Raw genomic sequence first — 13,070 nt, 5'->3', positions numbered from 1 at the left:
TCCAGGAGCTCAATCTTGAGCTTTTGCACTTGTTCTTTTGCTTCTAACAGTAGACGCTCTTGTTCTGCCTGCGCTTTCGTGCCTTCCCGATGTTGAATGTGCTGGTCGCGTTCCCTCTCGATTTCTGTATCAACCCAACGCTTTAACTCCGCTCCTGTCATTCCTAGCTCTTTCCCTATGACATACAACCTCTCAATGTCCATCGTTCCTCCCGTGCATTTGAAAATCCTGGCAGGCTCACCAAAATTTGTGATAGGAAGATGTGGGCCCAGGCCTCGAAAACACAGGGATGGCACAATGAACACAGAGAGGCTTTAATGACACGGGGACGAGGCTAGGATAACGTACACGGTAACACACATGGTTCATTTCATGAGTGTCTGTCACTTGGGTAGTCAAGCACAGCGTCAATGTAGGAAGGCATCTGATCGTGGGTCGGTATCACACACTCACGGCACCAAGAAACGCAACGATAAATCTGGAGCAGCATGTGGCGCAAGGGCTGGAGGCCGGGGTGGATGCCCGGCACACGACGAGCCACTCGCGTGACAGCTGGGTCGGGACGTCTACTCACCACAGAGTAGCCCGTTCGGAAGGCTTGGCTACACTGGAACACGCCAGCGTCGGATGCTTGCCCAGCAGGGGAGCAGGCCGGTTGAAGCCCAAGGACAGCCCGGCCTGTTCTGCCAGCACACCCTGGAACACCGGCCTTGGGTAGACGAAGTGCTTGGCTCGTTCGGAACCAAAGGCCCGCCGAGGCAGCTTGGGCAGTTCGCGTGGCTGCCGCCTCAGCCGAGACACCTGCCCTTTTCCTCCTCTTCATTTGTCGCCGCCCCACAGCAGTCAAGCGCATTTGGCTGCGCCATTCAAATAGTCGAAACTCATATCACAAAGTTATAAAAACCGGGAGAAATTTCAAGATAAGCAAACTCACAAAAGCAGAAGGCCCTGGCTCTGCAAAGACCATATCAAGCCTTTCAAGGTAGGTGCCAGCAGCCGCTAAATTTCTTGCAAAAGCCAAATATAGCAGAAGCGGTATGTTTTGGTAGATCACTTTTGGAAGGTATTGTACAATTTGGCACCCGACATATTGGGCATCTACGGGCAACAGCGTTTCTTGCACAGATCATAGCAAACACTGTTGCACATAGGCATTGACACGTGCAAAGCCTAGTCACACACGATATCGCGGAACTGCTCGTACGACAAAAAAGAAATCAACCGGCAATACTGCCCAAGGGTTGAGATGTTGTAGTCATGCTTTCCGCTCGATTATGTGCCACTCTTTCTTTCACCGTTTTTGATTGGCTTATCCCGTACTGATAACGCGGGTGGAGATAACACGGCATCAGAAAAGGCATGGTAAGAAAACTGCAGCCCTGAACTCGTTAATAAAGAAAAAACTAGTATAGCATAAAAAACATTTATTTATTTATTTACTTTCAGGGCCCTCAGGCACTACAGAAAGGAGTAGAAGAAACATAAACAATTTGTGCAACTAACATTAGATTTAAGCAAAGGCATGTTGAATGGCGTTGTTGAACTTGGCCGTGTCCGTGATGGTGGCGATGGCAGTGGGAAGATGGTTCTATTCCGTGCTTGTTCGGGGAATGAAAGACACACTGTAAAGATTAGTCTTACATGACGGCACGCCTACTTTAACTCTTTCGGGACCGGCCCATAGGCCATCGATCATATATGATCGACGGTTTTGCGCGCACTACCCCGTTCAAATTTCCGCGCGCTTGGACATGTAGCTCCATCTAGGAGGTCGTCAGGAACTAGACTCTCGGTTTCGGCATAGTTTCTTTCATTTCCAGCAGGTGGCGATACGCGAGAGAGAATTTTCTCGATTGCGGCGGCGGCGGACGCAGTGGAAAATGGCGTCGTGCTTCGCGTCCGGTCGCTCGAAAAGAACGCCGTCAATCGCGCGATTCCGCTGCTTCGGCAACGGATTTTTTTGATGAACCGAGCAGCGAAGAGTCTGAAGACGACTTCGGCAGCTCCGATTTTATTTCGGACTCCGATTCGGATGATGATGAGCCACGGACTTCATCTAGTAGCCGAAGGTGAGCATAGTTCCACATTCATTTCTTTCTGGAGTAGGTGAACGGGCTCGCTATATGTTCTCATTATTTTATCTTTACTTGATAGGGTCTCAACAAGCTACGGCAACGATCTGCTGCTGCCAGCGCAGAAGCGGATTGAGTTTTCGCCGCGACGGGAACCTGGCGTGTACTTGGACGCAGAAGTGGGCGTGGCGCTCAGAAGCGGATCAAAGAAATTCTTGACTGCTCTGGACTTCTTTCTTCTGTTTTTCTCGATGAATGTGATCGAAACAATTTGTGACAACACGAACAAGTATGCTTGGACTCACATTTTGGAAAAACCAACGCATGCTTGTTCCGATGGATCTTGGGAAGAAGTCACCCCAAGTGAAATGCTAAAGTTTATCGGACTCGTAATTTACATGGGCGTTGTGAAGGTTCCTCGGCTGAAGCTGTATTGGAACGTAGGAGATCTGTACAGCGGTCTGCTCCCACCACGGATCATGCGGCGACGCCGGTTCATAGCTCTACTCGCAATGTTGCAAGTTGCAGACTTGGACGATGTCACTCAAAGTTCAAGAGGAAAGCTCCGATACATGTGGTGGCTCCTGCAACACATGAACGAAGTGTCAGCTAATCTTTTCCAGCCACATCGCGATCTTTCCGTGGATGAGCGCATGGTGAAATCGAAAGGGCGGTCAGGCATCCGACAGTATATCAAAGATAAAGTAACAAAATGGGGCTACAAGCTGTGGGTCCTAGCTGACCCTGGCACCGGATATACTGTGCAGTTTAGTGTGTATACCGGTAAGCGTGAGCAGCCAGGGCCCCATGGCTTAGCTTTCGACGTAGTTTGCCAGCTGTGTCACAGATATCTTGATCAGGGCTACAGGATCTTTATGGACAATTTTTACACTTCTACTAGCCTGTTCAGTCATCTTCTCAGCCGAAAAACATTGGCTTGCGGAACCACACGCAAGGATCGCCGAGGATTTCCTGCCGAACTGAAGGATGCACGGTGGGAAAAAAAAGCTCGACGTGGCGACATTCGATGGTTGCGCGATCAGAACATCCTGTACCTTCAGTGGAAAGACCGGCGTGTTGTCAACATGATGAGCACGGTTCATACTGCAAATGACACGGTCACCGCAAAAAGAAGGGAAAGAAGGCAAAACTCCTGGACTCAGATATCTATAACAAAGCCTCTGCTGATCCATGATTATAATGCTGGCATGCTAGGCGTAGATAAATCGGATCAAATGATTGGATATTATAATGTTCTCATGAGAAGCGTACGGTGGTGGAAGACTCTGTTCTTCCACTGCATCGATATTGCATGTGTGAACAGTTTCGTACTCCTCCAAGCTCACCGCACATTGCACCCAGAGATTCCTCAGCTGGCACGGACTGCCGGGTTTCACCACCTAGCTTTTAGAGAAGAGCTCATTCGGCAGCTTCTGAATCTTGACGGTGCCAAGCAAGCACACACGCCTCCACCACCCGTCGCAAAACATGCACTCCACAAGCCGGAAAAAGTGGCAAAACGCAGAAACTGCAAGCTGTGCTATGAGCAGAAGAAAATCGAGCTCAAAACTAATGTCTTTTGCAGCACATGCCAAGTTCACTTGTGTTTTACGACTGCCCGGAACTGCTTCGTCGAGTGGCACAAGAACCGTGGGACGTGAGTGGCTGACCACTGGTGCAAGCTAGATTTCACACAAAAAAAAGACAGTTGTAGATACGCGTGTCAAATTTTCACAAGCAAGAAAGGAGGCATTGTAGCACATTTTGTATATCTTGAATTTTTTTATTATGTTTTTCCACTTGTATATCCATGACTTTTCCAACTTTTTTATGTTGCTCTTTCAGCAAATCTTGAATTTTAGATTTTTTAAAAAATATTATATATCACTTTTAAGTCTAACCTTTCTTTATGCATGAAAGACCATCTAATTAGCTACATTTTGATAAACATTGCAGCAATATAGCGTAATGACTATTCGTAATAAAAAATAATTTTTGACACCCATCAGAATTGCCTGTTTTTTCCCCGGTCCCGAAAGAGTTAAAACAATGATCTGACCGAGACTAAACGTAAAACGGCTGTGTGAGAAGCTGCTCTTTTAATACAGGGTTGAAGTGGAAAATTTTCTGAAATAGCGATAAGCAAGCGCATTTTCTACGAGATGAAAGATCGGGTAAGTTTAGGGTATTTTTCATTGATGTAACACTAGAATGACGCGAGTAATTTGATAAAATTAATCTAGCTGCAGGTTTTGGATTGATTCGAGGGCAAGGCTTAGAGTGGTTTGCGTGGGATCCCATATGGCGCATGCGTATTTGAGCTTTGATCAAACCAATGTTCGGTAAAGAATTACTTTAAGGGATGAAGGTGCAGATGCAAAATTACGACGCAGGTATTCAAGCATGCATTTAGCATTATTACAGACGTACTCAATGTGGGTGTGCCATGAGAGGTTATTTGTGATATGAAGGCAGAGATGCTTGCATGAGTCAACAGGCGTTAGCTGATTACTGTTAAGAAAGTATAGGCACGTGTCACTGCATTTCGAATGGTGGGAAATTTGCATAGCTTTACATTTGGTTACGTTAAGTTGCATTAGCCATTTACTGCACCAGAGTAACGCATTACAGTCGCCGACCGATTTTCCGGACTCCAAAAATTCGGACATGCCCGATTATTCGGTCAGCTTCGCGGCATCGCCATTCTCCCCATAGACCATAATGTATAACAACTGCCGAAAATTCGGACACCTTGCAACCTCTCGTCTGATTTTTCGGACACTCCTTGAGCCAACTCGATCGAGGGCATCATGCACTGACTCTGACCGGCGCATAGTTCAACTTGCTGAACGCCATTTTTGTTTTGAACGGAGCCTCCCTGCTGCCCCACGAAGTGGCGCTACTGGAAATCCCCACTCATCACCATCGTCTCTGCCTGGTTTGATAGAGTGGCCCCACAGCAGTTCCGGTTTCAGTTTAGTAAGCCATGTCAAGACAATCCAGCAGCCAGCTATGTTTCTTCGCGCATGACGCTGCGAGCAGGCCGCGTTTTTTCGTTTGTGTGACTGGTGTCGGCACGGCGGTGTTTGCTTTGTTTGCTGTGTCGAGGTTTCGGTGATCCAACGCGGCATACGGAAACATCGCGTCAAGTCTCTAAGGGCGGCGACAGTGCCCGCGCAGACTGCGCTGCGGAATGCCGGCAAGCGGGTGCCGGGAGGCCTAAGATTTGTCGCTTTCCGATGTGCTCCCTACCGACGCGGAAGATGTTCTGCTTTGCGCAGTGGTTGCATAGCGATTCCGGACACCATCTCATTGACAGTTTCACAGGTGCTGACACTGCTGTAATGACATGCGCGGAACTCGACGACGGCGAGATCATTCGTCAGGTTTCTGCTGCACCGCCGGACGATGACCGAGTCGGAAATTGACGCACCATGTGCTACGCTGTCGTCGCATGCAGAGCGTGTACTGTACAAGGGGTGACTGTGCTTTCAGCCGTACGACCGTCTCCGAGATTCAGGCTTATCTGATTGCGCGTAAACGGAACAGCGTGCAACGGCGCATTCACGATTTCTTGAAGCCTACTGCCGAGCCCGAATAAGTGCGTGGAAATAAAGGATTTCATTTTTTTTTTCTTAATCTGCTTTTTCGGACACCTGTTTATTCGGACATTTCCGCAGTCCCCGTGAGGTCCGAATAAACGGTCGGCGACTGTATTCAGATCCCTTTGCTGTTTGCCTGCATCATCTGGATTAGTAGCTTTATGGTAAAGCGCACGGTCATCAGCGAAGAGCTTAATAGAGGAATAAGTAATGCCGTCAGGGAGGTCATTAATATAGACGAGGTTAAGGATCAACAAATTATGTGGGACCGTATCAAATGCCTTGGCAAAATCCAGGAAAATGCAGTCCGTATAAAAACCTAGGTCAGCATTAAAGAACAGGTCACTGGTAAATGATAATAGCCGAGTTTCGCATGAAGAGCGCTTCCTAAAGCCATGCTGACAAGGGTTAAAAAATGAATCTGTTTCTAGGAAATTAAGTAGGTGTGAATATATGAAATGTTCTAGAATTTTGCAAGGAATACTGATTAATGAGATAGGGTGATAGTTCTTGGGTGAATGTGTAGTACCTGACTTGTGAACAGGAAACACCTTCCCATCTTTCAATCGTCAGGTAGAATTGAGCACCGTAAAAACTGTTAAAAAATTCGAGAGAGAATAAAAGAAGAATACACGGCAGAACATTTATTTAGAATTTTCTATGCGACATCGGCTCCTGCAGACAAAGATATTTTTAAGCCGCTAATTAGATTGGTTACCCCGTCCCAATCTATTGCAATGGGATCCATAGGTGGGAAATTCCAAACCGCAATCAAAGGGTTACAAACAGGTGACACATGATGAATAACTGATGTGAAAGCATTATTCAGCACAATGCAGCATTCATCAGCCGGAACAGCGATGTCGGAATGTTCTAAATGTATTTGTCTGTTAATTTTGCCGCCAACAACGCTCCAAAATTTACGAGGGTTACTGCACAAGTGCGAAGGAAGCGCAACAGTAAAGAAAGCTTGTTTTGCTTCAGCAATCGCCCGAACATAAGCAGCGTTAGCGGCTTGATAATCTGACCAACGTATTGCGAGGTTGGAACATTTCGCACGTCGAAATAAGCGCTTCTTTTTGTTGCGTAGGCGGCATAATGTTGTATTGAACGACGGGGAACGTTGGTCAGATTTACCAATTCTGATGGGTACATAACGATTAATAAGGTACAGTAATTTGATTTTATACCAGTTTTCGTTGAGCGAGCGCTGATCAAACTCAGCAATAAATTCATCAACAAAGTTTTCCATTTCTACTGCCAGTCTGAACATCAGCTCCAGAAGAATCACGGATATGCTTTATCCTTTTTTATTATACAAACACAAGCTTGGATTTCAAAATGCAACACTAAGTGATCCCTTATTCCTGGCTGATAACTAACTGCAGAAACAAGGTCAGGTGAGGTAGTGAGGATCGAATCTAGGGTGTAAGAGCAATTAGGAGTAATGCGTGTTGGTTGGTAGACGATCTGACTAAGGCTGAAATCCGAACATAGGTTTATGAATTCAGTACACTCAGACGAATTGTGCTCTAAAGAAACAAGTTGGGATTGCCATTTTATGTTCAGGAAGTTGAAATCGCCCAGAAGGAAGAAAGGTGAATTCGGATATCTTACAAATAATTTGTTGAGGATATAGTGAAGATCGGACCAAAAAGAGGATGAGGCAATAGGCAACCGATAGCATGCGTAAAAAATGAAGTCACGAGAGGAAAAATTTACGCGTAGACAAATTAGTTCCAAAGAAGACGCAACACTAATAACTGAAGAGTTGAGTGCATCGGCAATGCCAATTAGAACGCCTCCGCCCGAGCGTACCGATAAATGTTGTATGCTTTTCCACAATCGAATATTTCTTTGTTATTTACTTTTGCTGACAACCACGTCTCAGTGAGAATGATAATATATGCCCCGTAATAATCAATGATAGAAGAAAGCTAAGCACGCTTGTTGAAGATACTACGTCGTGTGTTTGTAAGAAGTACTGATAGATTGCTGCAAGGGGGTCAAGCTGAAGATAGCTACTGAGGCAGTGTTGGTGGGTTTGGGGCTACAGTTCCTTGGGGCGCATGCGGCTCTCGAACTGTCTCAAGTTCGCACAACGTATCAGTAGCTGCACAATAGATGTAAGTCTTTTGTTCATTAAAAGCTGATTCGAGCGTAAAGAAAAACAGTGGTCTGCAGCCTTGCCAAACTCAATTAACTTTTTCCGCGATTGCCGTGTTTCTCGGCAGATGTCTTCACTTATCGAAACACCTTCATTTTTTCATTTTCTTTTTTCTCTGTGATAAAATGGATTCTCGTGCTTTATATGAAGCAAACTTGAAAATTAAGACGAGGCTTGGAGGCCACAAACTGTGCCAGTTGGTGTGCTCTAGAAATATTATGGCCAGAAATGTTTAATTGAAGATGGCGTGAAACAAGGTCACAAATGTGAGCACCTAACTCCTCCCAGGTCTCGGACAGCTTGTCGGGGATTCCTTAAAAGATCAGGTTGTCCCTCCGTGACTGATCTTCAGGATGATCTAACCTTGATTTGAGCTCGGCGCTCTCACATTTAACAGCCGAAGAAACCATGCTACTAATATCTCCCGAGGGCTGCGCACCCTCTCAAGAGATTCAACAATTGTCTCGAGTGTTTGTAGTCAGGTTGATAGGCCTGAAAGCTTTTGAGCAAGTGTTTCTTCGTATAATGTCTCTAAATGCGTGCGTTACCTCTGCATGACGGGATTCAAATTTTGATGAAAGCGCGGCTACGGCAGCAAGTACTTTTTCATCAGGCCCAGGGTTTCACTCAACGTCACCACACATCCGTAACTGTTTAAACACAAAAACGCACTGTTGTAACGTGGCATAAAGAACACTTGGGCACGGGAGGAGCAGCAAGCATGCATTGCTAGAACGCTTAGCATAAAGGGATGCCGCTTCACCAACCTGCACAAGGATATCGAAAGGAGGAATTAGCGGCCAACGCATGTCTGCCGCTCTCTCACGCCCACTGAAGGCAGCGTGGTGATGCCAGTCGCTTGAGTAGGCCGGTAATGGTGCTGTCGTTGTTGACGCCACTGGTTCACTTGAAGAAAAACTCTAGATGGTGCCCGGGTTCCGTCGATAACGTAGGCACCACTCATCCACCATCGGCGCCGAGAACTTCAGGTCCAGCGGCAACTGCGCAGTCACCGAAGCGCCAGGTGTCGATGGAAGCCACGTGCCAAGCAGAAGACACTGCACAAGGAAATTGAACTGAGAAATTAGCGGCCAGCGCATGTATGGCTTCGCGCACCGGTCTGCACAGAGCACAGCAAGCCGACAACTCACCGCGCACGTGCGAGCATGCATGCTGTGGAGGTCACGTGTGCCTTCTTGTGCTCATCGCCCTTTTTAAGGGGTCAGAGGAATGCTTCACCAAGATTGTCAATGAGATCGCAGCCGGACGTAAACAGTAGGTAAAGTGGCGTAGAATGAAGTGGAATTCGCTACAAACTTGCGATCTTGACACTTTTTGGCAATATCGCAGTTGCGCAAAAAGTATGGATACTTTTGGCTGATGACTTCTTCCCTACGTTTTCGCAGTCATGATTTCGAGACATTGGGAGCACAGTGCCAAAGCATTTCGGGATAAGAAGTCAAATATGCATAGAGTTAACACTGCGCCAGGAAAAAAATTTTACTTGACTGATATCTCAAGATATCAGAGTTTGAGTTAACATGTGTTTAATGTATAATACCGAGTCCCCACTACAGCATGCCTCCTAATCATATCGTGACTTTGGCATGTAAAACTCAAGGATTGAAAGTTTTTTTAATACGTACACTATATTCATAAGACAAAATCTTTATAGTAAATAAGCTGACAGCAGCTAAATTTACAATAATTTCATAACAAGAAATTGTCAGATGTTTTGAGCAACCATCTACTAATGTCACAATTACTCACACTAGTTTTAAATGGCCTATTCTGCCTTACCTTCTTTACTTTTAACCAAAATTATAGGGGCAGAGTACATCCATGGTGTCGAATGCAGCTAAAACGATTGACGCCATTCCTTAAAGAACAGCATGGTATTTCTTTTTATTTAGCAATACTGTAAGCCTTTTACAGGCTCATACAGGAGTGGGTCACAATCAAAACAACAAAACATTGTTGGTCAAAACAGAAGAAAGAGATGAAACACACTAATTATTACAATTCAAAGATATAATACGCAAACAAAACGACAGACCAGAGCAATTAGTACAATGCAGATAATACAGGGAAGGGGTAAGAGCTACGAACAATTCAGATGTGGTGGGAAATGGCCAAAACACAGTTGTGCAGCGCAACATTGTAGCGAAGCAGTACATAATCAAAAACAGAATTAATCATAAAGAAGTGCACGTATCTTGGTTGCAAATTCTTCGATGGAGTCAACATGTGCAATTGGTTCCGGCAGACGGTTCCAGGCTTCAATTGCAGATGGAAAAAATGAATATTTAAATGTGTTGCAACGCGCAGAAAACTGCCTGATGCATTTACGGTGATTTGGTCTTTCCAAATGTTGGAAGGGTGGCCCAATGTACTTTGTTTTATCTATATTTAGGTGCCCGTGATAAAGAAGGAAAAGAAACTTCATGGCAGCAATACGCTGTCCTGATATTAGAGTCGGGATATTTGCTTGTTCACGTAAAGCAGTGACGCTGTTGTACAGCAAGTATCTGGAATAAATGAAACGGAGTGCCATGCGCTGTATTCTATCAAGTTTATCAATGAGGTAAGACTGCTGCGGGGACCATACAATGCTGGCATACTCAAGTATTGGCTGAACGAGGGTTTTGTACACAGTTAATTTGACATCGGATGGTGCTGTTGCCAATTTTCGACTTAAGAAATTGAGCTGCTTAAATGCCTTTGCACATGTGATATCAATATGAGTGTCCCATTTGAGCGAGCTCGAGAATGACACATCCAAATATTTTACAGTATCTGATCTTATTATAGCTGTGCCTCTTATGTTGTAAGTGAACATGTCAGGTACCTTTTTATGTGTAAAAGTGATGCATGCTGTTTTACTGATGTTGAACTTCAGTTCCCCACTTATCACATCAATTGGCAATGCTGTATAGTGAGGTGTTTAGTTTAGTTTCATCATCCACAGACCGAACAGTTGTGTAGACAACAATCACCTGCAAAAAGATGTACGGTTACGTTAGGCTGAACACATGATGAGATGTCGTTGACATACACAAGAAAGAGCAGTGGCCCCAGCACGGACCCCTGTGGCATACCAGAAAAAACTTCAAGGCTCTCCGACTAATTATTGTTTACCGATACATATTGTGATCCGAGTGCAAAGTAAGATGCCATCCATGCAACAGTGTTAGATGCAATGCCAATAAGTTTAAATTTTTCGATCAGTTCACAGTGAGGCATGCGATCGAAGGCTTTGGAGAAATTGACGAATAAGGCGTCTCCGTGTAGTTCGGAATTAATTATCTCTGCAAAGTCATGTGAAATTTCCGACAGCTGTGTCCACTGTAGAAAGGCCCTTCCCGAAGCCATGCTGTTTAGGGTATATCAGGTTATTGTTTTCTAAGTAACTAATAATGGATTTGTTGATAATGTGCTCCATTAATTTGCAACAGAACCTTGTTAAAGAAATTGGTCGGTATGCCTCTATGTGCAACCTATTGCCACCTTTGTGAATCGGGATTACTTTTGCGACGAACCAGTCTGAAGGTAATGCAGCTGCTTGAAGCGACGCCGTAAAAATCCTGTGTAAGAACGGAGCCAGTTGGGCAGCAAACCTTTTTAAAAAGGTATTGGAAATATTATTGGGGCTGGGCGTCTTTTTTGTGTCAATGTTCAAGAGCAGGTTTCAGTATGCCTGCCTCAGTTATAACTACGTCAGGCATCGCTGAATCAGATGCAAACGAAACATCATTTGGATGGGGAGAGCGTGTGAACACGGATTGGAAATGGGCATTAAAAGCGTTAGCAATAGTGTGTGCATCATGGGTAGGAACACCTGTGATTTCAATTTGTACTATAGGGTTTTCAGGTTTTGACAGATAACGCCAGAATTTGTGCGGCTGACTGTGCATGAAGTTCGTCACAGTATTCGAGAAAAAGTTATCTCTCGCCTTTTTTAATTCAAACTTCAATGCAGCCGAAAGATGCGCAATTTCCACTGGGTTATGTTTTTCCTGCGCATCCTTCGCAATTTTCAAGTGGATGATACTGCGGATAATCCAGGGTGTTTTCCTATTTGTTCGTTTACGTATTGTGGGGATAAAATTTTCTTCACAATGTTTTATGGCACCCTTAAATTTCTCCCACAATCCGTAAACATTATATGAAGGCAGTAGTGTGAAATCCTCAAACACAGTTTCTAAATAATCTATGATGCTGACGTCATCTGCTCTTCTATAATCTTTAAAATCAGTGTAAGGACGATCTTGGTGACCCGCCTGTGACGTTAGCCCAGAAAAGGTCAACAAAATCATTTTATGATCAGAAATATCATCTTCTATGCTAATTTCTGGTTTGAAAGCGTTCAAGACAAATGCCAGGTCTAGCACTGATGCAACGCCTCCCTGCTGCCTTGTTGGATGGTTAACTAGCTGCGATAACGAGAAGCTAAACATTATTTTCAGCAATTGGTCACAGCTTTCCTTTCCCCTAGCCCCAAACATTAGGTTATCCCAGTCTATTCCTGCCAGAATGAAATCGCCGGTTAATATCGGCTTGGTTCTGGCATTTGCCTTGGTGTGGAGGAAATCGTGCAATTGCATCATGTATTCGACGGAAGCGTTAGGACGCCTGTACACACCAACTATCAGAACAGACATTCCGCAACATTAACGGTACACCAGATGCTTTCATGACCAGGTATGCCCTCGTGTTTTTGAAATAAAACGCTATTTTTTATTACTAGGGCTACGCCCCCATCGCAACCGTCACAATCTGTGCAAAGGAGGCTATGAGCCACTGGAGCTACTTCAGAGTGATGAATGTCGGGGTGCAGCCAGGTTTCGGTAATTACCATGATGTCAGGAGTGTACAACAAGACGATTTCTTCTAATTTTTTCTCTTTTGTTCACAATGCTACGTGCATTAGGGCACAATAGTGTCAAGGGGCTTGTGTTCTGCGGTCATTTATCAGTTCCGGGCGGAGCAGCATCATCGTCAACATGTGTACGCTTAATCACAGTTCTTCTATTTTTCTCGCCGTCCCACGGGTACCAGCTGTTGCCAATTTTCATTTTATCAAATTGAAGGCTCACCGTTTTACCATTCACGCGATCAACCTTCGACGACTGTCACAGTTTTTTCCGCACTTCCCAAACAGCTGGCAAAAAATCCTCAGAAATACATATGGTATTGGTTTCCAGTTTGAAACAGTTACGAAGGATGGCA

General features: G+C 45.0%; 1 long non-coding RNA gene across 1 annotated transcript in view; it reads right to left on the bottom strand.

Moving 5' to 3' along the window:
* Positions 1 to 13,070, bottom strand: part of LOC135916941 (uncharacterized) — a 57,297-nt gene that overhangs the window by 9,262 nt on the left and 34,965 nt on the right. Inside the window, exons 5-6 of the long non-coding RNA XR_010569111.2 lie at positions 8,609 to 8,899; positions 575 to 857 (exon numbers count right to left, since the gene is read on the bottom strand). This is a non-coding gene — a long non-coding RNA (uncharacterized lncRNA). The remainder of the gene's footprint in view (positions 1 to 574; positions 858 to 8,608; positions 8,900 to 13,070) is intronic.

Source organism: Dermacentor albipictus, unplaced genomic scaffold (assembly GCF_038994185.2).
Source record: "Dermacentor albipictus isolate Rhodes 1998 colony unplaced genomic scaffold, USDA_Dalb.pri_finalv2 scaffold_38, whole genome shotgun sequence".
Lineage (NCBI taxonomy): Eukaryota > Metazoa > Arthropoda > Arachnida > Ixodida > Ixodidae > Dermacentor > Dermacentor albipictus.
Note: the sequence above shows the minus strand (reverse complement) of the source record. Positions and strands in the feature narration are given on the sequence as shown.